This window comes from Sinocyclocheilus grahami, unplaced genomic scaffold, assembly GCF_001515645.1.
Source record: "Sinocyclocheilus grahami isolate Dianchi unplaced genomic scaffold, SAMN03320097.WGS_v1.1 scaffold568.1, whole genome shotgun sequence".
NCBI lineage: Eukaryota > Metazoa > Chordata > Actinopteri > Cypriniformes > Cyprinidae > Sinocyclocheilus > Sinocyclocheilus grahami.
In genome coordinates, this window is record NW_015505747.1 from 661,740 (window position 1) to 688,787 (window position 27,048).

The window sequence follows — 27,048 nt, forward strand, 5'->3', positions numbered from 1 at the left end:
GGTAAGAGCTTTCAATTCACTGAAGGTGTTTTGAAAATGTCATTACATCCGCCATAAGTATCTTTCGTCGCACCTGTTAATACTGTTATATGTATTATTTATTTATTATTATTTTTAATACAGTTAATATCAGGGCTAGTTTCAGTACAGACTAATTGCCTACCCTGAACTACATGGTAATCTTGACTAGCCTACACGATTTGAGTAAATGGCACTATGGAAAATGGTGTTTGTTTGTTTATTACTTTAGATAACCGTAGTCATTTCAGTTTAAGTCATTTGATTTAGTTAAACTCAAATCTTCATCTAAAGTAAACAACTAAAACAACAAAAAAATGTCATGGCATCTTTATATAATAAAGTTAATATTGATCATCTTTGGTCTACATGCCAGTTAATAATACAAAATGAAAATAAAGTAATTTTACAGATTTTTTTTAATACCTAATTTAAGAAAAGGAAAAAAAAAAAAAACGTGTTTGAAATAAAAGTAGATACTCTTATCTCACCCTAAACCAGGGGTGCCCAAACTCGGTCCTGGAGGGCCGGTGTCCTGCAGAGTTTAGCTCCAACCCTAATCAAACACACCTGAAACAGCTAATCAAGCTCTTACTAGACTTACTAGAAACTTTGCGGCAGGTGAGTTGGATCTAAACTCTGCAGGACACTGGCCCTCCAGGACTGAGTTTGGGCACCCCTGCCCTAAACCAAACCCGTCTCCAGTTCATTCAAGATTTCTCTGGGCCCTGATCCGTTGTAGTCAGTAGAGGGCAGTCGAGGCATTTTGTGTTGAGCAAGGATCGTTGTACCTTCACTATATGGGGCTGTGTGAGTTTGCCAGTGATTAGTGTGGTGTTTGAGCAAAGCTTTGTTGTGTTTGCTTGACTCAACGCTGTTCACAAGAAAATAAGCTTCTCTGTGTTATCATGCTCTGAGTCTCCACTGCAAATGCTCCATTACACAAATAATGGGTTCTGCTGCTACTGGAGTCACTTTAATTTAGCACCCAAAAATCTTATTACAGTCATTTTTAACATTGCTGCTTTGAGCATAGGAGATCAAGAGCGGCGGCGTTTGGAGAGACTGAATTCAATTTTGTTGGAAATAAAAGACTTGCAACACCAGGTCTTTCTCATTGCTGGAAGTTTAACTGGCTTGCGAGTCCTTGGTCACTGCATGTGAAATGTTGCATTTGAATTTTAGTGCTATCTTTAGTGCTGTCATGGGTTTCAAATGTCGTCCTTTGCATAGCAATAGATGCAGTGGTGCTGCTCGGTCCTGATGGTAAACATTTCAGTTTAGCAGTGTTGCAATGGACCAGATCGATATGTTTTCTTATTCTTCTTATTATCTAATATTTAATTTGTTTAAATTGTAATTGATTTTATGATAAACCTGTGGCTCTACTTTTAATCATACTTGAACCAATATTGTTTTGGTTATTAATTTTGCATGAGCTGTACTAATATAGTTTTTTCTTGTTACATTGTAAAAATGTAGGGTTAATATTAAGGGGTTATATAAAATAAAGGCTAATATTTAAATTTCAACACCATATATTTATATTTTCTACTAAAATGTGCAAAGGCGCCTCATATTGGCCTATATTTACTCTTTGCCTTTGCAACCCACTGTTTGCAATGAGTTTAGAAAGAGTTTTCCTCCCTAAATTAAAGCCCCTTCTTATAGCGACATTGATAAAAATGTAATTGTGATCGCGTGTGCTGCGTGGAATGCAAAATCAGTTTTTCTCTGAGGCAGCTGGGATATTTGCATTGTTTAGAACCCACAACATAATCAGTTTCTGATGGCAAATGCACATTTGCTTTTGCAAGCGAGTGTTGCGTTAATCTTGGGAAAACATGCATTTATAAAAGAACCTAATTTGTTTCTTAAATAGACATGGCATGCAGTTCTTCTCTGATTAATATATTTATCTGACATCATTATATAAGATATTCTGAACATTTTTTAAACATTGCTTATTTTTTGTGAATATTTTATTACAGATTAGTTTGTAATTAACGTTTAGTCATGAATTAATCACCCCAGAGTATAATTTATAAACCAAAATCTTTTAAATACACTTTATCCTTGTACTCCTCTCTTTTTTCTGAAAGATGTAGGCTAAGTTATGTTAATTCGACTGGGACTCTACAGCATAGAACAAATAGATTTCAGAAGCTCTGTACATAAACATTAAAAAAGCAATTTATTGTCTGTTGCTTAATATTAATGTTTGCTTTACAGTGCATTGGCTCATTAGGAAACTTATTGCCTTTGGCTGAGTATATACACAGCTCAGCAGATGAGATGCTAATCCGAGGACCAGAGATGAATGTGTTTGATACTAGTCCCTATTTAGTCAACACGGTTTTACTGAACGAGCCATTTGTCTCTCTAAGTATTTACCCAAAACCCAGAGAAGCGTTCATTCTGCGATCAAGTCTCGATCTGTTCATCCTTTTTATGTGAGATCTGCTGTCCGTGAATATAAAAGTGAAGATGAAGGATGTGTGGTGCTTCGTGCTTGTATAAGCACAGACTGTCACATAAAAGCTGTTGGGACATTGTAGTGCTCCCCTAAGCTTGCAGGGTCAAATTTGATCTGCTTCATGTCCTGAACCCAGTAATTCCTTCCTAACTGACCTGTGTAGTAAAAGAGAAAGCAACCGAAAGCAAAAGCCCAGCACAAGCAAATGAAAACAGTCTACATGTATTCAGATCCTGACTTGAGCTTTGACCTCTTTGTGCCAGAATGCAGTGATATATTCGGAAGTGATCTCAGTAACGAGCTTTCAGCCTGTAGACTGTTTTTCAGTTCAGTGAATCCAGACTTTCAGTCTGGTACCCCTGACCACCTCGTCTCTCTCACCACAGCACTCATGGTTCATTTAAACAAGTGTGACTTCAAGTCAAAAGCATACTAGAAATAAATATGAATGCAGAGCTGGGACTCCCCTGTGCTCTTTGTTACTATACCAGTCATGAGCAAACCATAACAGGACCAAAATATAAAATAAAAATGAAAAAGAATAAAATGAGTACACTGTTCTCTTATGGTTTGTTTATTAAATTAATAAAATATGATATGCATTTATTTGTTTGTTTGCTTTGGCTAATAATACAAGGGCATCATCTATTTTTAACAGGTCAAGACTGAATAAAAAAATATGCTACCCTCTTATGGTTTGCTAAATAAATAAATATTTATTTATTAATTAATTATTAGTAGTAGCAGTAGTAGCAACAGCAGAAACGGCAAACTGTAACAAGACAGAATCCTATCTGTATCCAATTAATTTATGTAATGTAAGTATATGCCTGTGTATATTAATTTATAGTTTATTTCATGCCTATTGTGTTGAAATGAACAAAATGTAAATTAGGCTTCTATGTCAATGAAGTCACCTATTTTCTGGTAAGAAATTAAATTAAAAGACCAAATATAGGCCCTTCCTTCCATAGTGGCAGTGTGCACTTAGCTGCTGACAAAACCCGAAATTATGCTCCTAGGGAAAGAAAAATAGCCTCTGGGGACTCCAATATATAAAAACATTAATAAAGAAATAAATAAGTAAATGCGCCTCATCCAAAGCTGTTACTGAAACTGTCAAAACAAAAAAGCCTCAAACTAATATACATAGCTGAAGTTGCTAGTTGAATTCTCATAATAATCTGTTTGTGAAATTGTTCCCTGAATGTATTCTAATACCCTTGTGAGCATTGATTTCTGTGCCAGGTACAGTACATCTGTGAAGTTCTTATGAGGTGAGCGTGGAATAAACAAGGAATATGCATGCATGACTTCACCAACTCCACCGGGACCCATTATCAGCACCGCTGATGCAGGAAATAGATTGAATGCTTAAAATAATACCCTTGAATAATTAATCAGATGGCTTTTAAATGTGCAGCAAACACACTAGCTTCTCTCTAGGGGAAACAGAATGTGTGATTTTACAAGTGTAAGTTTAAAAACCGAACTGGGTTTACATCTGAAATAGCAGAGAAGCCGATGACTAGGTGGAAGAATTAGATTAAACCCGGTTTGCAGTGGAAAGCCCTCACCATCTATGTATGTTTGCTCTGTGCTTTGATAAGGCAGGAACAGGCTATGGGATCCAACCCACACTGTAGAAAAGGTCAAAGTGTCGGCCATCTTCCTTGATTGAGTTTGTTTCGGTAAGTGCTTTATTTGATCATGCTCTATCTCCATATCTTCTGATTGGAAAGTTGGGTGTCGTTTGATGCACATAAGCAGAACTAAGCAAATATTGGATTTCCAAGTGCTCTTGACCATTTGTGATCACTTATCAGTTTATGAGATGACTAATGTCTCTCTGACTCATTAAACTTAGCAGGGCTTGGAGAGGATAAAACCAGTGCATTTTGAAAGTGCGTGGAGGAGAAATGACAACATTTAACAGTATAGTTGGGTTCAGACTGTGTTCCATTTCTTGCACATTTAGATTAGTTTTATTGTGTCGGTTGTTTAAGAAATTACAAATGTCAGTGGATGACCTTTCGAGTGACATTCCAGTTTCAGATAATATCAAAGCAAGTAGTTGCATTCAATGAGGCAGAAATGCTGCTAGCTGTACTTTGAAGAGGCAGGTTGCTGTAAAGTCTCTATAAACAGACTAGTATACACATAAGACTAGACTAGACAAAATATAAGAGTGTAGAAATACTCATATGTTTCCTCAGTCTCAGCTGGTGTTCTCAGGTTTCCGGTAAATTTGCTTGATAAAGAAAATTAGAAGCAGTTCTTGCTTTTTGGCCTGACACAATGTCTTAAAAATTTGCTGTAATACAATTATTCTTAAAGGGACAGTTCACAAAAGGTATGGAATAGTGAGAATACTATAGTGTTGTTATTGTTAAAGGAGACATATTGCGGAAAAAGGCTTCCCAAAACAAAGTTACTGGGTTAATCTTTTTCACGTTTCCTTGGTTGGTAGATGCACTGGGAACCTGATTAAAGAACTTAAAGGGGTCATATAATGCGATTTCAATTTTTCCTTTCTCTTTGGAGTGTTACAAGCTCTTGGTGCATAAAGAAGATCTGTAAAGTTGCAAAGACTAAAGTCTCAAATCCAAAGAGATATTCTTTATAAAAGTTAAGAGTCAGCCACACCTACCTAAAATGGCTCGTTCTAACACGCCCCCACATGTCTACGTCACAATGTGGGAAGATTTGAATAACGCTGCCCAAATGTTCACGCAAAGAAAGAAGGCGTAACTTTTATTCTCGCTGTAGTATTGTTGCTGCCGCCGCCGTGTCGTGAAGGCGCTGTGTTTCGTTATGAAAGTGAAACTACTAGGGATGCACCGATATGAAAATTTTGGCCGATACCGATAACCGATTATTCTTAAATATTGATATATATATAATGCTATTGTAAATATCTGATGTTGTGTGTTGACAGAAAAGGAACACTGTTGTGAAACCTATTAAAATAAGGCTTTTTGTAAGAAATAGTAATACTTTTGTTGATTTTATATTTGTATATGTGTGTATGTAATGATTACAAATATATTTTATTGTATTATTATTCTTTTGATTATCTCTGATTTGATTAAAAAACTTTTCTTTTTTTTTTTTTTAAATCCAAGCAAATCTGCCATCATGCTTTGTCCAATGTCTCCCTAATAGAAATTAGAAAAACTTTATTTGCCAGTTCTTACATTCAGATAGATTATGAAAAGACCAACATTTGAAGAAGTTTGACTTATCTAATTGTATATGCAGCTGTGGGCTTTACTGCAAATGAAAAGAGACAAGACAGATATGAATGATTTTAAAAGCAAAGCTGTTCCATTACTAACAATCATTCTAATGTTTCCTAAAGGTAACGTTTTGATTCTGGATCTGTTCTCAGGCTGTATAATGGCATTCTTGGCAGAGCACTGCATGTTTTGAGTTATTTGACAATGATGTGGTTCCCTATGCTTTGCCACCTGAACACAGCCACCCTTTTGCTACTGTTCACTTAGACTGTCAAATGACTTTCAAGCATGAAATGAATCGGGTACATCTCACTGGAGATTTTATTAGACTTTTTTAATATATATTTATTTTAGTCAACCTTGTCCTGTTGTTCCTCTGAGATGCTTCTCCAGAGAGGAAATGTCTTGATAGCCTGAAACAAACCGTGTAAAAACACAAGTCAGAGTGTGAATGGGGAGAGAAACTCCTGTATCAGATGAATGTAAATCTTGACTGAACGGAGGACAGGTCTCTCAGTACCACATTATTTGATTGAAGATGATGTCAGCTTTCCATGTGGCATATATTGTTTTCGTTTTAGAGTTATACAGAGTTCCCACGACTTTTGAAAATCCTTTGCACCACAGTTTTGACTCATCATTCTGCCAAGAAGTGACTGCAAAGGTGTCAAACAAAGACACGCATTTTGGTACATTTAATATAGAATACTGTACTATCAGCAGTTCATGCAGTATCTTCACATGGTTGAAATGATGACCGAAAAGGTTGTAGTATAATATAAATCACATAATATACACGGTGGCATTTGATCCAAAATACTTTGTCAATTATAGATATATTGACAATTTATTATGTATTCACTACTATTAAAATGTTTGTGGATTTTTTTAAAAAACTTTTATTCAAGGACACATTGATTTGATAAAAAATGACAGTAAAGACATTTATAATGTTGCAAATGAATTCTGTTTCAAATCAATGCTGCTCGGTTAAACTTTCTATTTATCAAAGAATCCTGAAATTTTTTTTATTGGTTTCCACAAAAATATTAAGCAGCATGACTGTTTTCAACATCAAACCAGCATTGATTTCTGAAGGGTCATGTGACAGTGAACGTGACTGCTGAACATTCAGCAATATTACTGTTATTGTATTTTTTATGCTGATGAACATTCAGCAGTATTACCGTTACTGTATTTTTGTATTGGTAAACATGGAAGAATTTCCAAAACATTTAAAGTTGTTACAAACCCCACATTTTTGAACAGTAGTGTATGTTTGTTCATCATTAATTTGTTTCATTCATAAGTGCTTCTAAATTCAGATATTACATATCTGTTAGTCCAACCAGTAGACTGAACAGTTATATCTGTTTTCTTCTGCAATTTTTTACATTTATATTTATTTATGTCTAAGTGAAGTAATTCTGAAGTTAAGAGATGTCAAACCTTTGTTTTGCAGCGAGGACACAATAAGGAGACTGCATTTTTACACATTAATAGATATGAACATAAATCAGTTTGGTTTTGTGCGCACATATTTTAACAGTGTAGAATGAGAGAATTCATTATTTCATTATATTACTTTGTGCAATGAGCAAAGTACAGTAATAAATTCCAACAGTCGTCATCTCCTTTGTAGAATGATTTGCGTTCTTGGGATGTTTAGCTGATATTGCAGGAAAAGTACCTCTATGAGGACTACTAAAAATAACAACGTATAGGACTACTGTGGTGTTGGCTGACCACATAGTGCGTTTTGGTGGGTCATTAATGTAAACACAGGGAGTTATTTATAAACTGAATGTACAGTACACAGACAGCAATAAAGGTCAGATGTGTAACTTGTAGACAGATGGTGGAGGGGAGTAATTCACAGGCTTTGAGCTGCCTTTTTAGTAATGATAAAAGAAACCTTTCTGCAGCTTGCAGGAGTAAGGTTGTTTTATTGTTTGGTCTGAACCCTTTTTGATTCTACTCCTCTCTCTCTGCCCTGCAGGTCTCTTTTTAAATGTTTGTATTTAGGTACATTTGCGTCATCAGTGCGAGTGCCACCCTGAGTACTAGCGGCAGATGTTTACTGCTGTAGCCAGGTAACAACTCAGGAGGAGAAGGTGCCGAAAATGGAAAGTGGTGTTCACTTAACTTCACTCAAAATGTAGACATACACACAGAATACAGCTTGCACATGTCTAAAGGCACAATCAACAATGAGAAATGCTTCAGATTATGTGTTATATTTATTATATATTAGGGATAATGTACTTGCAGAAGGTTATCACAAAATAAATCACAATGGTAGGGGTCTTTATTTTGCGATAACAACCAACTTAATATGCAGTCTCCTACTTATTACATGGCTACTTGCCACATAAGTAAATAATTAGACACGAAATATTGATTTAAGTTAGCGCATTTTGCTCATTAAACACAAAGCTTCTGCAAAGAAAAACAGTTCAGCTTGGAGCCTATCTGAAGAAACGAGATATGGACCCCTTATAAGGGGTAATGTCCAGTCATATTGCCATTACACAGCTTTTTTTCCACATAATGACAGGCACATGAAATTGATTTGAGAATATTTTTTTTCTTATACTCCATTGCAGTGTACAATTGTTCTTGAACAATTTGTCATATTCCCAGTATTACTACTGATGTCCTTCAGTTTAATTTTAGAGTAAATACAGTCAACAACTGAGGCACAACATGGCACTAGGTGTGTTTGAATGAAACGAGAGAACAAGTGCATCGGCAATAAAATATGAAAGACATGAAAAAGCGCCGACCTCAGATACCCGGATGAGTGGTAATTATGAAGCGTTGCTATTGACAACCGTTATTATAAGGGAATAATTGACCTCGGAATGTCACAACTGACCAATCAGGACGGCATTTCAGAGAGCCGTGTAATAAAACGCATGTCTTCAAATTTTTCCCACAAATTAGGCCAGATTGCTTTGTACCAATAGCAGATCACATGAATGGTATTCCAGAGCAGTTCCTGCTGTTTTCATACTAACTGACGTCAAATGGAGGCTAATCTGGATCTAAAGCTTTAGTGTGAACACACCAAAAACTGTAATTTGGCTCCGCCTGCATTGTGGTTGTTAGTCTGGAAGTGCCGCAGTGCTGTACTTAACTGAATGCGTTATTTTCCTCCGTCCTTTGTGTTCTGGCCTATCACACGTTGGGGATTGCAGCAGTGTAGTGCTGTCAAAGGTAAAACATCATTTTGTCACTGAAGACTGACAAAGGCCTATTAATTAGTGGAGTTTCATTAATCCAGGCAGCTAATTACCCCAGGAGCATGATTTGTGATCTTATCTGGAGAGATAAGGAGTTAAATATGATGATAGTTCTGCTTATCCCTGCTATGGGTAATTGTAATTACTACAGTATAGTGTAAAGGGAACATTGGCAAATTGTCTCAGATTAAAAAATCATTATCGTTCTCCAATGAACATGCAGCCTGGTCTCCTGGTTTATTATGAAAACAATGTAGCAATTTGGCATAAACCGAGACAGCCGATTATAGCTAGCAATTAAGATTCATTCTTTCACGACAGCTTTTATTCGTAACTGGCATAATGTCATGGGCTGTCAACAGCGTGACAAGGGCTTCTTATGAATCTGACACAGGTATAAATGACTCCGTATCCTGGCTCTTTACTACGCTGGCTAAAAGCTCTAATTAAATGTCCTTGAATTCCTGCACTGATTCAAACATACGGGCTACATTTATTCTTTCTCCTCTTTCTGTGGACTGTTATTCATGGTTCTTGCTCTGATCTTTCAAATATTAGTACCATGCTGGCCTCATTCCTTTCTTTCCATTACATGTATATTTTTGGATTTGATTTGATTGTATGCGAAGTAGAAAGTGGAAATTCATCTCAATGGATTGGCCACACTGCAGAATCCACTGCAATGAAGCTGGAGTTTGTCTAAGAATGAAAGTGGTTTGGTGGAGCAGCAATTAGAATCAGCTTTGATTTTCTTTCAGGCTGCATGATGAAAGCTGGCACTTTTACACAATCATATCTCAAAGCCATTTCTGAGGTCCATGACCTGCTACTCATGTCACTGATGCAGTTACTGTAATGCCAAACAAATTTGAAGCAGTTTTAGGGTAAACATACGCTTTTATGGTTTGTATCATCTTTTCATTCTTACTTTTATTAGCATTTTGTTGTAGTTTTGCCTGCAGTTCATTTGTGGGTCTCTGTTATACTATTTAAAAAAAAAAGTTATACTTGCATATAAATGTAATATGGTGCATTATAAATATTGAAATATTGATATTATTATATATTATACCTCTCTATAAATGTATAAACTCTCTCCAAAATATTGTGACTCAGTGTTGATTTTAGACTAGTAGTCAATAGTGGGGCAAAAATCCCTATATTAACCACTTTCCTTAAAATGAGCAGATGCAAGCATTGTCTTTTATCATGTGCATTACATACATTATACTGTTTACTTAAAAAAAAAAAAAAAAGGTGTTTTACTGACTAGGCCAGGCCTATAAACTTTTTGACCTTTGATCTGCCCCGACCTACAGTTGCCATGTTTGGCAGTGCCCAAGTATTTTAAAAAGACAGACAAGGAAAAAATTGCTGCCTCGGCTCTGAAGCGGTTTTAGGGTAAACATACGCTTTTATGGTTTGTATCATCTTTTCATTCTTACTTTTATTAGCATTTTGTTGTAGTTTTGCCTGCAGTTCATTTGTGGGTCTCTGTTATACTATTTAAAAAAAAAAAAGTTATACTTGCATATAAATGTAATATGGTGCATTATAAATATTGAAATATTGATATTATTATATATTATACCTCTCTATAAATGTAGAAACTCTCTCCAAAATATTGTGACTCAGTGTTGATTTTAGACTAGTAGTCAATAGTGGGGCAAAAATCCCTATATTAACCACTTTCCTTAAAATGAGCAGATGCAAGCATTGTCTTTTATCATGTGCATTACATACATTATATTGTTTACTTAAAAAAAAAAAAAAAAAGTGTTTTACTGACTAGGCCAGGCCTATAAACTTTTTGACCTTTGATCTGCCCCGACCTACAGTTGCCATGTTTGGCAGTGCCCAAGTATTTTAAAAAGACAGACAAGGAAAAAATTGCTGCCTCGGCTTGTTCACCGGGTCTAGTCAGTGTTGTCAATCTTCTGGGGAAGATTGGGATCAATTCCACTATGTGTGCTATTCTGACTTCAGCACGGCTCCCATTAGCTGTTTACTTCACCTCAAATCATAGAGGAGAGAAGTGCGCCCACAACCGTCAAAGGATTTAGCACCTGAGAGTAAAAAAGCTGCAGCATTCTGAAACAATCACTGTGGTGAAAATGGAAGCAGATTGTGCCTGCTGTGGTCTGATTGATTTGTCTCGGACGAGGGTAAAAGAAAACTTCCTTCTGTGGAGATTTTAAAAGATGAACCCTCTACGGGTCACATTGTGAGGACACACCTCCTTTACTCGACAACTCAGTGCAGCTTGATCTTTATGCTCAAAGTGTTACAGGTGCTTTTTTTTTTTTTAAATAACACTTTGGTTAAACATCTCTCTATCTAGAGTATACAATTCTACCAAATTCTCTTGCAAACAGTCAATTTACAGATTGCATTCAGGCAAATTTGACAGAAAATTCAAATGGATCTGGTTGGCTTTCCTAATGACCCTTGTGAAAAAGGAACTACACTTTTAGCATGCTTTTAAAAGGGGAAATTAGTACAGACATATACTTAATTGTGAACTGAATGTAATGTTTTCGGAAACTTAATTCCATGTTAAATGCAATGAAATGAAAATGTGTCAGTGGATCAGACAGACAGACAGACAGAAGTATGTGTTCTATACCAACATGGAGTCAGACCTGGATGCAAACTTTGGAATAGAAATTCATGGAGTCAGTTAATGATTATTACTGACTCCATGAATTTCTATTCCAAAGTTTGCATCCAGGTCTGACTCCATGTTGGTATAGAACACATCTGTCTGAACCACGTTATGCGTTTGAAGGAATATTAAGAATAGTTAACACCACTTGTATCTAAGTTGTTGTCGCAGTTTGTTGCCACTTGTCTGGCCTTGGTGCTTATGTTATCTTTAGGTAAATGCTTTGGTATTTGGCACACAAATGCTGTATGCACTTTTTGTCTTTGAAGAGTATGTAAGTGTAAATCTCTCCACAGTTACATTTGAAAGAATCTTTTCTCACTCTTAGGCTGATGACTGATGAAAAGTAAAAGGCTGTCTGTGACTCACAGTTTTAATTGCTGTAGAGAGATTCACATGGATTAAAATACATGTATGTACTGTACATAGTGAGGACCAAAAATGTCCACTTTGGAAATCTTGGCTTTTTCATTTAAACGTGAAAATAAATGTTTTTTTCTAAACAGGATTAAAGGAATATTTCACCCCAAAAAAGGAATATTTTGGGTTATGGACTTATGAAATGATGGACTATTTTAGCTAGAAGCAATGGTTTGAAGTAAAAAAAAAAAAATGTATTACAAATAAAGCTTTTCACTTCATCAATTAATGTCTTGTGGATTATTGTGATGTTTTTATAAGCTGTTCGTACTCCCATTCTGACGGCACCCATTTACTGCAGAGGATCCACTGGTGAGCAAGTGATTTAATGCTAAATTTCTTCAAATCTGTTCCTATGAAAAATAAACTCATCCATATCTTGGATGGTCTGAAGGTGAATAAATATTTAGCTCATTTTCATTTTTGGGTGATCTATTCCTTTAATAATAAATAAAACCAAATTAGGCCTAATGAAAAGGATTTAGAAAAAATTAAAGTATAACCAAGAAAAAGTTGCATTAAGCTTTTAACAATCCTATTGAACAAGGAGTTAATATTTGAGTTACTTTTCAGACCACATTTAGACAGTTTTGAATGCAGCGATTTAAACTGTTGGGAAAATTTTATTTATTTTTTTGTTCAATTAAAAAAAATAATGCAAAATAGAGGATCTTTTTTTTGTTTTTTATTTTTTGCTAGTGGTCTCAGACTTTTGGACCCCATTGTGTGTGTGTGTGTGTGTGGAAGTGTCAGGTAGAGAGAGACCTGGAGTACTCTAGCTGTCCTTAAATCTGTGCCAGCGGGAGTGACATCATACTCGCTGTCTTCCTGTGTGGGAGGTGGCCGGAGGGCACCCAGTTTCAGACTTCAAGAAGAATCATTGTCATCAGAGCATGATGGTGCCACAGGGTGAAAGCTCTGAAGATGTATATTGGTGCATGTATCAAGTATGAATTTAAACTGATTTAAATGCCCGCTCTCATCATCTTGCCTACGCATTTTACATCTTGGCAAAAGTGCTGTTCAACAAATCCCACATGCAAACAGTGTGGTTCTCTCATTAAATGAGCTCAGCATGTTTCCAAGAAGCCTGTCAATCACACTATCGATCCGTAAGCCTCCGTTCTAGTTATCTATATCAGTGCAAAGAAAGGGGCATTAGGCTAGACACTTTGCAGTTTTGGGCAAGCTACTTTGCTACATGCAATTTTAATTTAAGCTACAGCCAAGCTACACTTTTGAAAAAAAGTTAGCTATGCTACAAGCTACTAACAAAAATAATCTAACTACATTGAAGTGTGTGTGTGTGTGTGTGTATTCTGGCATTGCATATTGGTGCATGTATATTAAAAAAAAAAAATTACTGTGTATTTCATTAAGTGATGTAATGTTAATATACCAATCTATCTGGATCTACCATGTTCTAGTTATCTATATCAGTGCAAAGAAAGGGGCATTAGGCTAGACACTTTGCAGTTTTGGGCAAGCTACTTTGCTACATGCAATTGTAATTTAAGCTACAGCCAAGCTACACTTTTGAAAAAAAGTTAGCTATGCTACAAGCTACTAACAAAAATAATCTAACTACATTGAAGTGTGTGTGTGTGTATTCTGGCATTGCATATTGGTGCATGTATATTTAAAAAAAAAAATTACTGTGTATTTCATTAAGTGATGTAATGTTAATATACCAATCTATCTGGATCTACCAAAAGCTGCTTTTTTTTGTTTTTTTACCTTATACTGGGAACCACCATGATAATGCAGGTGGTAAAATTGAAAGCCACATGATGAATTAAAGTTAATTGTAAGTGGCCTGTCCATAAAACAATACTTTAACAAAATAACAGAAAATGTAACATAAAATACCCAAAAGTGCATTACTTATAACAAAAGTAATAAGAAACAATTATTACTTTTGTTATAAGTAATGCACTTTTGGGTATTTTATGTTACATTTTCTGTTATTTTGTTAAAATATTGTTTTATGGATGGGCTATTTAAATAAGATATGATGTCAGATGTTTTACTGTTTTCAACATAAATTATACAGTAGTTCATAGTTTGACAATATTTAGATTTTTTTTAAAATACATACTATTTAATGTTAACAAATTGCAGTTTGTTTACCCTGTATTGTAAAGTAATCAATTTAAACCAGGTTTTTACTGTAACATTTTTACAGTATTTTTCAGGCTTTTTAAGTGAAGGAAAAATCACAGATACCATAATATAACTGAAAGCTATTTACTAATTTATGCATAACTGTGCATTTATGCATAAATATAGTAATGAGCAGCAGTATAAAAACAACAACAACCTAAAAGCCTCACTAAATGTTTTCAATCTGTCCCTTTACATGAACTGGTTGAACAAATGTAATTACTATGACTTAGACTGTCATTGCTTACCTGATCATGAGCTATTGAGAATCTAATGCTTGTGGAGTGAAACGTTGCAAAACTGCATCTGTTTGTATGCGTATATACAGTAATAGTGGTAAATTTAGTTGCTTTATTTGATAATTTCAATAGAACAGAAAGCATTTGGATGAGAGAAACCTATGTCAACATATCAGTTGTTTTTAACAACTGGTAATGGAAATCAGTATCTTACAGCATCCAGTGTGTCTTATCACAATCACTGTGAAGATTAACTTTTAAGAGTTCAGACTCATTTTTCTCTTTGCTTGCTTGCGAGAAGTCTTAATGAGGAAGTTGTAGATGAAATCTCGTTGAGATAAATGTATGTAATGTAGATGATGGCATTTAAAAGTTTTCAAATTAGATTATATTTGTAGATTAGACTGTGAAGTCCACCTCCGAGATCTATAAAAGGCTCATGACCAATGCTTCTTCAGTTTCTAGCAAGGCTTCCAACAGACGTTTTTACAATGGCAGCTGTTTCATACAGGTTGTGGGACGAAGCTCTCCAACAATCACACTCTACGAAAGCCGGCAGAACTCGCCCTTCATATCTAAGAGCATTAGCGGAACAGACCTCTCTTCATGGAATCCAAAACCTCCTCCAGCCAAACATGGGCTCCATCAGATACTCGCTCTGGCTGCTGTCCATCTTGGGATCACTGGGCTTCCTCCTACACTATTTCTTCAGCTCTATTACTTTTTATTTCCAATACCACCATGTCACCCAACTAGATGAGGAGAGAAGCGAGATTCACTTTCCCGCTGTTACACTGGGCAACATGAACCCAGTCCGGCTGTCCGCTCTATTACTTATAACAAAAGTAATAAGAAACAATTATTACTTTTGTTATAAGTAATGCACTTTTGGGTATTTTATGTTACATTTTCTGTTATTTTGTTAAAATATTGTTTTATGGATGGGCTATTTAAATAAGATATGATGTCAGATGTTTTACTGTTTTCAACATAAATTATACAGTAGTTCATAGTTTGACAATATTTAGATTTTTTTAAAATACATACTATTTAATGTTAACAAATTGCAGTTTGTTTACCCTGTATTGTAAAGTAATCAATTTAAACCAGGTTTTTACTGTAACATTTTTACAGTATTTTTCAGGCTTTTTAAGTGAAGGAAAAATCACAGATACCATAATATAACTGAAAGCTATTTACTAATTTATGCATAACTGTGCATTTATGCATAAATATAGTAATGAGCAGCAGTATAAAAACAACAACAACCTAAAAGCCTCACTAAATGTTTTCAATCTGTCCCTTTACATGAACTGGTTGAACAAATGTAATTACTATGACTTAGACTGTCATTGCTTACCTGATCATGAGCTATTGAGAATCTAATGCTTGTGGAGTGAAACGTTGCAAAACTGCATCTGTTTGTATGCGTATATACAGTAATAGTGGTAAATTTAGTTGCTTTATTTGATAATTTCAATAGAACAGAAAGCATTTGGATGAGAGAAACCTATGTCAACATATCAGTTGTTTTTAACAACTGGTAATGGAAATCAGTATCTTACAGCATCCAGTGTGTCTTATCACAATCACTGTGAAGATTAACTTTTAAGAGTTCAGACTCATTTTTCTCTTTGCTTGCTTGCGAGAAGTCTTAATGAGGAAGTTGTAGATGAAATCTCGTTGAGATAAATGTATGTAATGTAGATGATGGCATTTAAAAGTTTTCAAATTAGATTATATTTGTAGATTAGACTGTGAAGTCCACCTCCGAGATCTATAAAAGGCTCATGACCAATGCTTCTTCAGTTTCTAGCAAGGCTTCCAACAGACGTTTTTACAATGGCAGCTGTTTCATACAGGTTGTGGGACGAAGCTCTCCAACAATCACACTCTACGAAAGCCGGCAGAACTCGCCCTTCATATCTAAGAGCATTAGCGGAACAGACCTCTCTTCATGGAATCCAAAACCTCCTCCAGCCAAACATGGGCTCCATCAGATACTCGCTCTGGCTGCTGTCCATCTTGGGATCACTGGGCTTCCTCCTACACTATTTCTTCAGCTCTATTACTTTTTATTTCCAATACCACCATGTCACCCAACTAGATGAGGAGAGAAGCGAGATTCACTTTCCCGCTGTTACACTGTGCAACATGAACCCAGTCCGGCTGTCCGCTCTCACAGACTGTGATTTGCAGCACATTGGAGGGATTTGGGGCCTTCCTGCAGACACCGTCCTCAGTAAGCGTGCCAGCCAAATGGGCGACATGTACGTGCCGCGACTCAACATCACAGAGCCAGAGCGCAACCTGTGCAGGTTTGACTGGCAGGACTTGTATGATCGAGCCGCTCACCGCCTCTGGGACATGGTGAAATCTTGTCGTTTTCAGGGGCTGCACTGCACCCTTGAAGACTTTGAATCTGTGAGTAATCCCTGGCTCTTGCCTTTGAACTTTAATCCATTCAGCTCCCTGTATAGCCACGGGCCGGTGTTCTCTGCGAGAGGTGTCTAGGAACCTCCTCATATGCATATAAACTTCTCTCTACTGAAGAATCGAACTTCGTAAAATAGGTTATGATGAGAATAGATTAAGATTTTTTTGTAGGTAGTTCATCTGATATCTTCTAAGGCCTCTGCACAAGTACTGTGAAATTAGAATATAACCACTAAGAGAACGTCTTGTCTTTTTTGGTCTTTCTTTTAACTATAACTAGACTTCAAAGCTTGAAACGATTCTGTTTGAAGTTGCTTTCTTTTTCAGGCGCACTAATGGTTTTGGACCACCTGTCTTGTAGGCTATAATGGTGCGTTCAAGTCATGTCGGATAGACCATATTTACGAGTTGAACGCACATGAACGCCACCACAAAGCCGTTATTACAAGTGGGAAACTTGAAATTTTCTGAGTTGGGGAGTGTCAATGAGAAACATGGCAGAATCGATGGATGCAACGTAACGTCTGTAGTTGACGGTAAATTTTTGTTTAAATTGATAGTTTAGTTGTCCTTTAAACTTAAATTGGTCATGTTCTTGTTACGCAGCTAGTTAATGAAATCCAAGTTTAAAAAATGCTATAATTTTTGCACCTATAGGTGAAAAATCTTTTGATTTGCCATGTTGCATTTAGCTAACAGCTTTTTTTAATCTCTGTATTTTAGCATTTGTTGATGCTGAAAATCAGTTATACTGGGATCCTGGTCTAAAAAAAATATTAAAAATGCAAAACACACCTGATGCGAATTCTTTGCTCTTCATTTTCTATAAGCGGAGTTAACAGACCCTGTTGTATTTTCTTGTAATTTATTAAAAGAAGGTACACCGCCATCTTGTGCCGACTAAACCGACTTGAACGCCACCTGACGTCGTAATTACGACTTGTCAACTTGTAAGTACGAACGTCCCAGGAGGACTTGAACGCAACATAAAATACGGAGTTGAAAAACCAGAAGAACAAGGGCTTAAATTTGAGATGAGTAAAGTGTCTGTCAGTGTTTTAATTTTATTTAATATTTTATTTAATTGTTGAATTGAGCAATTCCAGTCACATGATTAAGGGAATTATTAATATCATTACAATGAATTAACAGATTGTGTTAACACATGTCTGATAGTTGTGTCTGCGTATATAAATGTTGGGCCCACTCCAAACTCTTGGAGAGCAAACAGTTGGGTCACTTCCATTCATTAGCCAAAAGTAGCAGTCTAGTTAATTTTAATTATAGCCTATATAACAATCTGGAAAAATGATGGACTGCCATTCAAAAGTTTGGGTTGGTAGTTTTTATTTACTTGTTTTATTATAATTTTTGGTATGTCTATTATGCTCTCACGTGGCTGCATGTATAAATACAGTAAAACAGTAATATTGTGAAATTTTATTACAATTTAAAATTCATATAATATATTTAAAAATAAAATTCCCATTACTCCAGTCTTCAGTGTCACATGATCCTTCAGAAATCATTCTGATATGCTAATTTGGAAATATTTCTTATCAATGTTGAAAACAGTTGTGCTGTTTAACATTTTTGTGGAAACCATGATACATTTTTGTTTTCAATATTCTTTGATGAATAAAGTTCTAAAGAACAATTTATTTGAAATGGAAATCTTTTATAACATTATAAATGTCTGTACTGTTACTATTTTATCAATTTGATGCAATCTTGCTAACATTTATTTTAAAAAGGGTTAATGGTAGTGTATGTTTTAGTAGTCTGCAAAGAGTAGTGGTCTGCATTTTTTGTTTTGCTTTCAAAGTAGAATAATTATTCACTTAATGTGAATCTGCAGTAAGCTTACCTATAAAAATATTGCAATACCAATAATGCAATAAAACAATATTACTCACAATTTTGTAATGGCCTCAGTTAGAAATGCGCATGCATCACTCTGCAAACTAGTTATTGTTCACATACCTCAATGACTTTTTTTAATGATTTTTTTTAAATGCATTATCACTAGAAAGTGTAGTATATGCTATTCAGAAGTGTTAATACTTAATAATTGGTGACCTATACAGAGAGACACAACCACTTCTTGAAGTAGAAGGACTGTGTTTGAGATGGGGTTTGTGTCATGAACTTAATTAAGCTCTGTTGTTTTTTGTAAAGGTCAGTGTATTTTACAAAGTACAGTGATTAATATTTCAGCTGAAAGAAGATCAATTTTGCACCTGCAATGTATTTGTGGGAGTGATTGAATTTTATTAAAATGAGATCTCTGATATCTAATTGACAGCGTACTATTATCTACTGGAGAAAATATATGGCAGTATGTAATTATAGACAGACGTTACATGAAGAGTGTTGTACTGCTGTGCAAATAGATATGTTGAAAAAAATTGATCAAACCCAAAAGAAGAACAAAGTGAAACAGACTGGGAGCAATCCATGTAAACATGTCTTAAAATAGCCTTGTTATTAAAATGTCACAAACATCAGGACATTCCCACGAGGGAGGTTAGGACAAGGACAGCTGCACTGACTAAATAAATATATAATACGCTAACTTCTCAATCACTGGGATACATGATACTCAAACAAAGACGTTAAACACACTAGGGGAACTCACTAAGAATAATAGTGCCGTTTATTTTCAAATGCTGTCTGGGTTGTTTTAGTGCCTGATTCGCTAAAGAAATTATGTGTGTGTGTGTGTGTGGGGATGTGTGGATGATTTGGCTTGAATATTTCATTATCCTTTGAAGAATAATTGCTGTCATTGATCAATATAGAATGTACACAGACATGTCTTCATTTTTTATTTTTTCAGTGGTGGAGACAGGCCAACAGAATTTGAGGTTTGGATCACATGTCCAGCAGATGCTAATCTATAGAACATAAAACATCTAAAAAGGTACTTTTTTTTTAATGCTGAAATCAAAGAAAATGTGAAAATTTTGTGTACTGGCCTCTTTCTATATAGTGCATAAAAGGCAAATCAGTTAAAGTGACGAGCATTTGTCAGGACTTGTAACAACCTCTCATAAACTTATAGTATTATACAGGAACATGTCGTTCCATTTTAGAGGACGGACTTTCTTGTGAAGGCTTTGAAGCAAATTAAAAATCACCTTGACAAGTTTCTCAAAACTGTGTAAGTGTTGCATGAGATTTATTTGTTTTTATCCATTTACGGATAAAATTTGAAATAAACAAGCAGCTTCGAGAGTAGTCTGATGAAATATAAGTCAGTGAATAGAGCATATATAACACTGAATTGAATCGCATTGTTAAAATCAAATCCGTCATGGTGGTGATACAGTGGTTCAAGATCTGCGCTCGCGAGTCAAAGCCCATCATTTCAATTTTCAAACCTGGCTAATGGTGACCTGTCAGCAGAAAGTTTACAAGATCTTTTATGATGACTTTATTTTTTGAACAAGGCACTTAACCTCAGACTCCTGTTGGGGTCTTCACACAGTGTGTACTTTAAGTGGCTTTGAAGTGTCAGTTAAATAAAGTAAAGTAACACATAATGTACTGCACTTCCAGTGAGCGGAAGGAAGAACTTCAGAACTCGGTCGCTTGTATAATCTTGCGTGCAAACCTCATATGATGTTCTAGGAATCCTTTGTGCTGATACTAATCGCTTTAGTTCACATGTTGACATCCTTCCATATATGTTATTGCACACTGTATTTTCTTGAATGTTCCTTGAATACAATGATGGCAAAATTATATAGAAAATTCATCCACTTGGTTGAAATTTTTTTATTTGTTTATTAAATTCTTCTAGCTTTAACATCACAGCTCTGGTTAGTGTCTTGAAGTGTTTGGACTCTGCATTTTATTGTGGTGAATTCAGAGTTCGCCATTTCCTATCTTAATATACTCATTAAACTCCTTTTATACTTTAGATGAATTAGAAATGAAAAGTTTTCAGATTTGGATAACCAGATTGTCACAAAGTCTGTAGAATTACAGTTCTCTTCATAGTAATCTGCTAGCGAGCAATAAATGAAATCAGCCTTTAAAAACAATTTCTCCTTTCCTGTTTGTAAGGTTCAAATTCCTGTTCCTACTGACAAAAGTTTCTCTGTTGCTTCGTTTCAAGAACTCCCACTCAGTGAACATTGACTGCCCGGACGTCTCACAGAGAATAATTTAGCATTTGATAGCAACTTCCCAAAGACAAATACAGTACCCACATTCCTATATTAGTGAACAAACAGCTTATTTTGCATCCTCTTTGTAACAGGGCTGACGAGACATGAGATGTGCGGATCCATGTGTGAGCTTTATTAAAACAGAAGAGGTCAGAAACACAGGCAGGGTCGAACAATGGCAAACAGGTATAATGAGGGCAAGACAGAAGAGTAACGGGCGTGGTCGATAAGCGGCTAACAATATCCAGAGGGCTTGACACGAGGGGTTATCCAATAACAATGCAAAGGTCCAGGCAGGGGCAAACAGTATCTGAACAGGGCAAGATGAGAGAGGTAATCCGAAGTACACAGGCAATAATCAGAAGATGAGGAAACAGACAAGGCAAGACTAGGCTAAGGCTATCGAAGGGAAACAGGCTCCGTAGAGTAGCTATCGCTAAGAGAGTGATAAACGCATACAATACTCGGCCGAGGGAAGGGATCAGAATGAGTGTTAAATAGTGAGTGAGTGATATGAAACAGCTGTGTGCAATCAGTGCTGTGTGCAATCAGTGCAATGAATGATGGGATATGTAGTCCGGGATGATATGCAATAGTGTGTAGTGCGAGAGTCAATGAAAATGGAAAGGGTGACCTCTGCTGTCTAGCAGACGGAAGTTCATGGGCCGGATACGTAACACTCTTGGGAGGTTTTGTGTTTTGCCCAGGAGGAACAGATGAGGCGAAACGTGTTGATGTGGACATGTCTCGTGTTCTTTGTCCTGTGGGGATACATTTGTTTTGTCTGACCCATGGCCTCATTCACAAGTAATTGGTCTCTAGATTATTTATTGTCATGCTGCAGTACATCTGGCAAGTCTGTCTGTCACACAAGGCTTTTTTGTGTGTGCAGAGATGTTCAAGTAGCATATTAAACAACTTTCATCTATACTTTATTTTCTGGACACAGTTGTAAACTCAAGATCTCTGCAAAGGCCATCTCTCTGTCTTTGTAATTTATCTGTACCAAAAAAATAAATAAATAAATGTATGTAGACATTCAGCTAAAGTGATATTTCCTCAAATGATCAGTTGAACTTTTTCATCTGTCTTTGTTTCTCTTTTTCTTTTATATTTCTTGCATCTGTATGGTTGTTGTTTTTTTCTATTTTTTTGCTAGTTGCTGGAATAAGACACAGCAGCACTATAAAGGTGCAGTCACATATACTGTTGCTTGGTGAAATCCAGTAATTTCAATAGGAATCCACACGCTCGGGAGTTTCGTGTGAGGATGAAACGGTCCCATGCAGACTTTGCTCCTGTTCAAATTCGCCACATTACTTGTTTGGCTGTTTGGTTTGAAAGTGACTTTCATGTGAGTGGTGCTTAATGCATTGCTACACTATTGACAATGGACCTTTGTCCTGTGAAATTTCGCTAAAGTGACCAGACCACATCGTAAATGTATCCTAAAATGGTCCATGTGACTTGTGTTATATTTTAAGTCCTCTGATACTGTACGATAGCTTTGTGGGATAAATGAAATGAAATTGAATTATTTACACAAAATCTTTACCACTAATGGGCTGTTAAAGTGTGGTCACATTAGCAACATTTGTGGGCAAAAATTTGTGTGACCAGTTTGAACGCAAGCAAAATCTGCATGGGGAACTTTTTCTCCTTTATGTGAAACAAAATTCTGCAGAAAATGGTAAATGTGACCTAACCTTTAACTGCTGTGACTGAATCAATCAGTAAGAACCAGATTAGTCCAATGTGCAAACAATATTTTTTTTATTTCTGCAGGTTCGGTCCTCCATAAGTTTCTGATCTGATCAAAAGAACTATTTCTTAATGAAAGAATGCTGAGGTGGTCAAAATCTTCATAGCAAAATGATACATTTAGAGTAAATTGTTTCATTATTCAGTCACCCATTTGGCTACACTCGTCAGGCTGGTCTATCTGTAACAATAATCAAACCAGTAACAGACCACCATTACTCATCTAAAATTAGTTGATTTAAGATGGTTTAAAGTAGCCTATTTTTTTTCAGCAGAGTAAATTTAATTTTCCTTGAGCAAACATTTTTCAAAATGATTTAAGATTGCAGTTAATTGCAGTGACCTGACCTGTTGTGTTTGCAAACTTATCCATGCAGAAATCAGAAGTGGATCCCTCATCAGCATCAGTTGCAATATCAGTTCCAGTGCAACATCCTGTCATTATGCCTTTGTGTCTCATAGATGTATAGAGGAGATATATATTGAGGTTACGTGGTCACTGCTATTCAGAATGTTGAAGAGAGAACTGATACTGCATTCATGAGCGTAACACACAGGCCAGGTCTGTTGTCTCGCTTTAAAAGCCTCTTTTTTGTGTGTTTCGAACTGGTAAATAAAAGAAAGATGAATAAATTTGAGATGTTGTCATGCAGGGAAACATTCCTATTACTTGCTCCGCAGGTATCCATGGCAACCCTAATTCTGCAGGTACCGACCATTCGTGGCTGGTAATTGCTTCAAACGGATGCATACTTTTACCAAATTAACCTTTATCAAAACCTTGAGACGTATTAATCTTCTGTTTTGTCTCCATTAGTGTGACTCTGCAAAGTCATTCTGATTTATGGAGGTGTCAGGCGGGTGGCTCCAGACATCATCTCACGAAACGGGCCCCTGAATGTCATCATTTCATCCTCCCAGTTCCAGAACAAATGCCCCTCTGTGACAGCTCCTGAGCTATTGATGTGAGATCACTTTAGAATCCCTTGACGTGGCGCCCGTTTTGTTTTATTTTTGGGACATTTGTTCCTCTTTGTGTCAAGCTAAAAATATTTCTCCGTCATTGAAAATTAAACCACTGAGATGCACTTTATCAAAGAGATTGAGCTGGGCTAGAGTGATCTGTCTTACCGTAACTCGTGTTTTGTTTGTGTTACTCGTGTTCTGTTGTTTTGTGCTCTGCTCCCCACCCCCCCACCCCACCCATCCAGGATGTAGATGAGTTTGTTTCTTCATCAGATTTGAAGAAATTTAGCATTGCATCGTTTGCTCACCAGTGGATCCATAGCAGTGAATGGGTGCCATCAAAATGAGAGTCCACATAGCTGACATAATAATCAAGGAATTCAATCCATTAATTAACATCTTGTGAAGTTCTGGCAAAAATACAGTCCATAAAATAACACTTCCTCCAGTAAATAAGTCTGAAAAAAGATTGACACAAGATTACTACTTCATTGGAATCAGCAATATTATAGATTGACAACTTTTTAGCCAGAAGCAATATGAAATGAAGTTAAAAATGTCTTTTTTTTATTTTTGGGTGAACTCTTAGTTTAAAGGAATACTGTAGTTCGCCTAAAAATGACAATTCTGGCATTTTTGATGTTGCAAATCCATTTTGATTCTTCAGTAGGCTGAAACACAAAAGATGTTTTGATAATGTGATTTTTTTTTCATGCAGTTGCAATACATGGAAATTAGAGCCCTCAAACTTTTAAAAGATCAAACAATTTATTGAAAAGATCCAACAATCGTAAATTTGTCAGTGAATAATGACTTAAATTTTGGTCTGTTTGTCACACAAAGCTATTATATGACTACTTTTTTGATAGTTTTATGGTACTTTTATGGTCCAGACACCTTGTTGCTTGTTGCTTGACAGTCTTCATTCACTTTCATTATATTGATAAGAGTGGCTTGGATAATCTTCAAAAAGATTGTGGTTCATGGAGAAAGTCATATGGGTTTGGAAGGACGTTTGGGTAAGGGATTTTCATTTTGGGGTGTACAATTCCTTTAAGCTTTGTAAATAATTAAAGACATGTTTTCCAAATGCTTTCATACAAGAATCCTTTTTTCGGTGTGGGTTTTCCCACACCGTCTGCATGACATACAGAATAACTGTCTTTTTCTTCAGTTTCATTTTTTTAATGTCATTTATATTTTCTTTCTGTGCGGCTCCGCGGATGGCAAGCTATTAAATTGTCACTGAGGTTTGACAATCATTTTTAAAAAACAGAAAAAGAAATGAACGCGTTTCAGTATATGAATGTTAAAATGTTCTTCATAATTGAGGTTGAATTAGAAATGGTGAATAGTCCTGTAATATAGATGGGGTTCAAAAGCCTAAGATCACTAGTAAAAAACTATCACTCTGTAACTTATTCCCCTTCAAAATGACATTATTAGCATAACAATTTAATAGGAAAATTAACATGAATTGTAAACCTGGTCATCTGCTTTTTCCCCCCCAAAACACATTTACAATATCCTGTTCCTATTCACTCCTTTGTTCCTATCCTTATATCTCTTCATTTTCCTATTCACTGTCAAGGCCAGACCAGTAGACTTCAGAATCAATCCCAATTTAACCCACCCATCTGTAATTTGCAAGTAATTCCAAACACCTTAATGAGCTTGTTCAGGTATATTTAGTTAGATTTCAAGCTAAACTCCACAGGACAAGCAAGAGCCCTGCCCTATACAGTTACAAGTATTCACTTAGAATATATTGACTTTTTTATATTAGTCTGAATATGAATCATGCATGAATACATTTCCATTTTTGTCCTGACAGTTCCATAGAGCAACTTGTGCTTGAATGAAAGCAAGAAAATCTGACCTTTTATACAAAGTTCACATGCTTAATGTCACATATGATTAGTTGTAAATAATGCAGAACCTTTCTTATTCTTCAAAATGACTCATTTAACATAATGTTTCTTAGTTTGATTTATTTTCAAGTTTTTCAATGTGGACTCATTTGGACCACACGGTAGATGGATTTTCCCATGTGTTTTCCCAACTAAAAGTAGTCTTTGAACATATCATTTAGTAATACATTTATGTAAATACACATTCTGTTTTGCAGACTAAGTTGGAAAGCTTTTGCAAATGCACATGAGATTGTATTTGTGCTGAGGATTAATTGTGGAAAGTGTCTGTTTCCTGACTGGTGAAACAGCTGGGTCAGCTTTCTCTGCTCCATCCTGACATTAGATGTCAATGACATTGGCAATCATTTCAGAAAGCATTTCCTCTAACCGCCAGTGCTGGAAGTGTGTGCAGCACGGAGGCTCTGAATCCTCAGATTATCTGTATGTACAAGCTGTATGCAGAGAAAGTTTCAGCTGCCAATTTTGCTGTATCAAAACACCATTTTGTCAGCTTCTGATGTGCAATTACTTCTTTCTGGGCACATAACCTTCTCCCCCTCTCTGTCTCTCTCTCTCTGTCTCTCATTTCATTTTCTCCCTAATACTCTCAGATATGCGCTGGCCTTTACGCCACTCAAAAAAAAAAAAAAACCCTCTGCAGCTGCTGTTTTATGTAAATTGCAATATTCTATGGTTGATTAGACAATTGAAAAGGAACAACTGTACATTGATCTTAATTCCCAAGACCTTTGTTAATGAAAAAGCCATTAAGGTGTTTGATATGTGAAGAAATATTGTACCATCACTCGGTCATTATTGCAATATAAACCCTGATAGAGTGATCTGGACTTGTCGCGCTCTCAAGGGGTTTATTTTGCAATAATGTCAGGCTGACTGTACATTTATCTTGCTTATTTGCATGACCACTCACTGAATAAATGAATGAATGGATGAATAACTGAATAAATACAGCGGAATGAAATACTGATCCAAGTTGAAATTCCACTATTGTTAAAAAATTTGAAGTCAGTAAGAGTGTTATTTTTAAATTATATTAAAGGGATAGCTCACCCCAAAATGAAAATTCTGTCATTAATTACTCACCCTCTTTTGGAACAACATGAGGGTGAGTAATTAATGACAGAATTTTCGTTTTCAATTTTGGGTAAACTAACCCTTTAATGCTATTATTCAACAATGATATAATCACATTATTTGTGCACATGTGAAGGACTTATTCGCAGTGGCGGCTCGTGGGTTTTAAAATAGAGGAGGCACACTAATTGTATTGGTCTGGGATCCCCGATTATTGTTATTATTATTATTTGCTTA

At 35.9% G+C, this 27,048-nt stretch overlaps 1 long non-coding RNA gene across 1 annotated transcript; it reads left to right on the forward strand.

Moving 5' to 3' along the window:
* Positions 1–4,111: 4,111 nt before the first annotated feature.
* Positions 4,112–23,943, forward strand: LOC107556450 (uncharacterized). Its single transcript, XR_001605284.1, has 3 exons — positions 4,112–4,185; positions 19,741–19,824; positions 23,655–23,943. It is a non-coding gene; the product is annotated as an uncharacterized lncRNA (long non-coding RNA).
* The last annotated feature ends 3,105 nt before the right edge of the window (positions 23,944–27,048 follow it).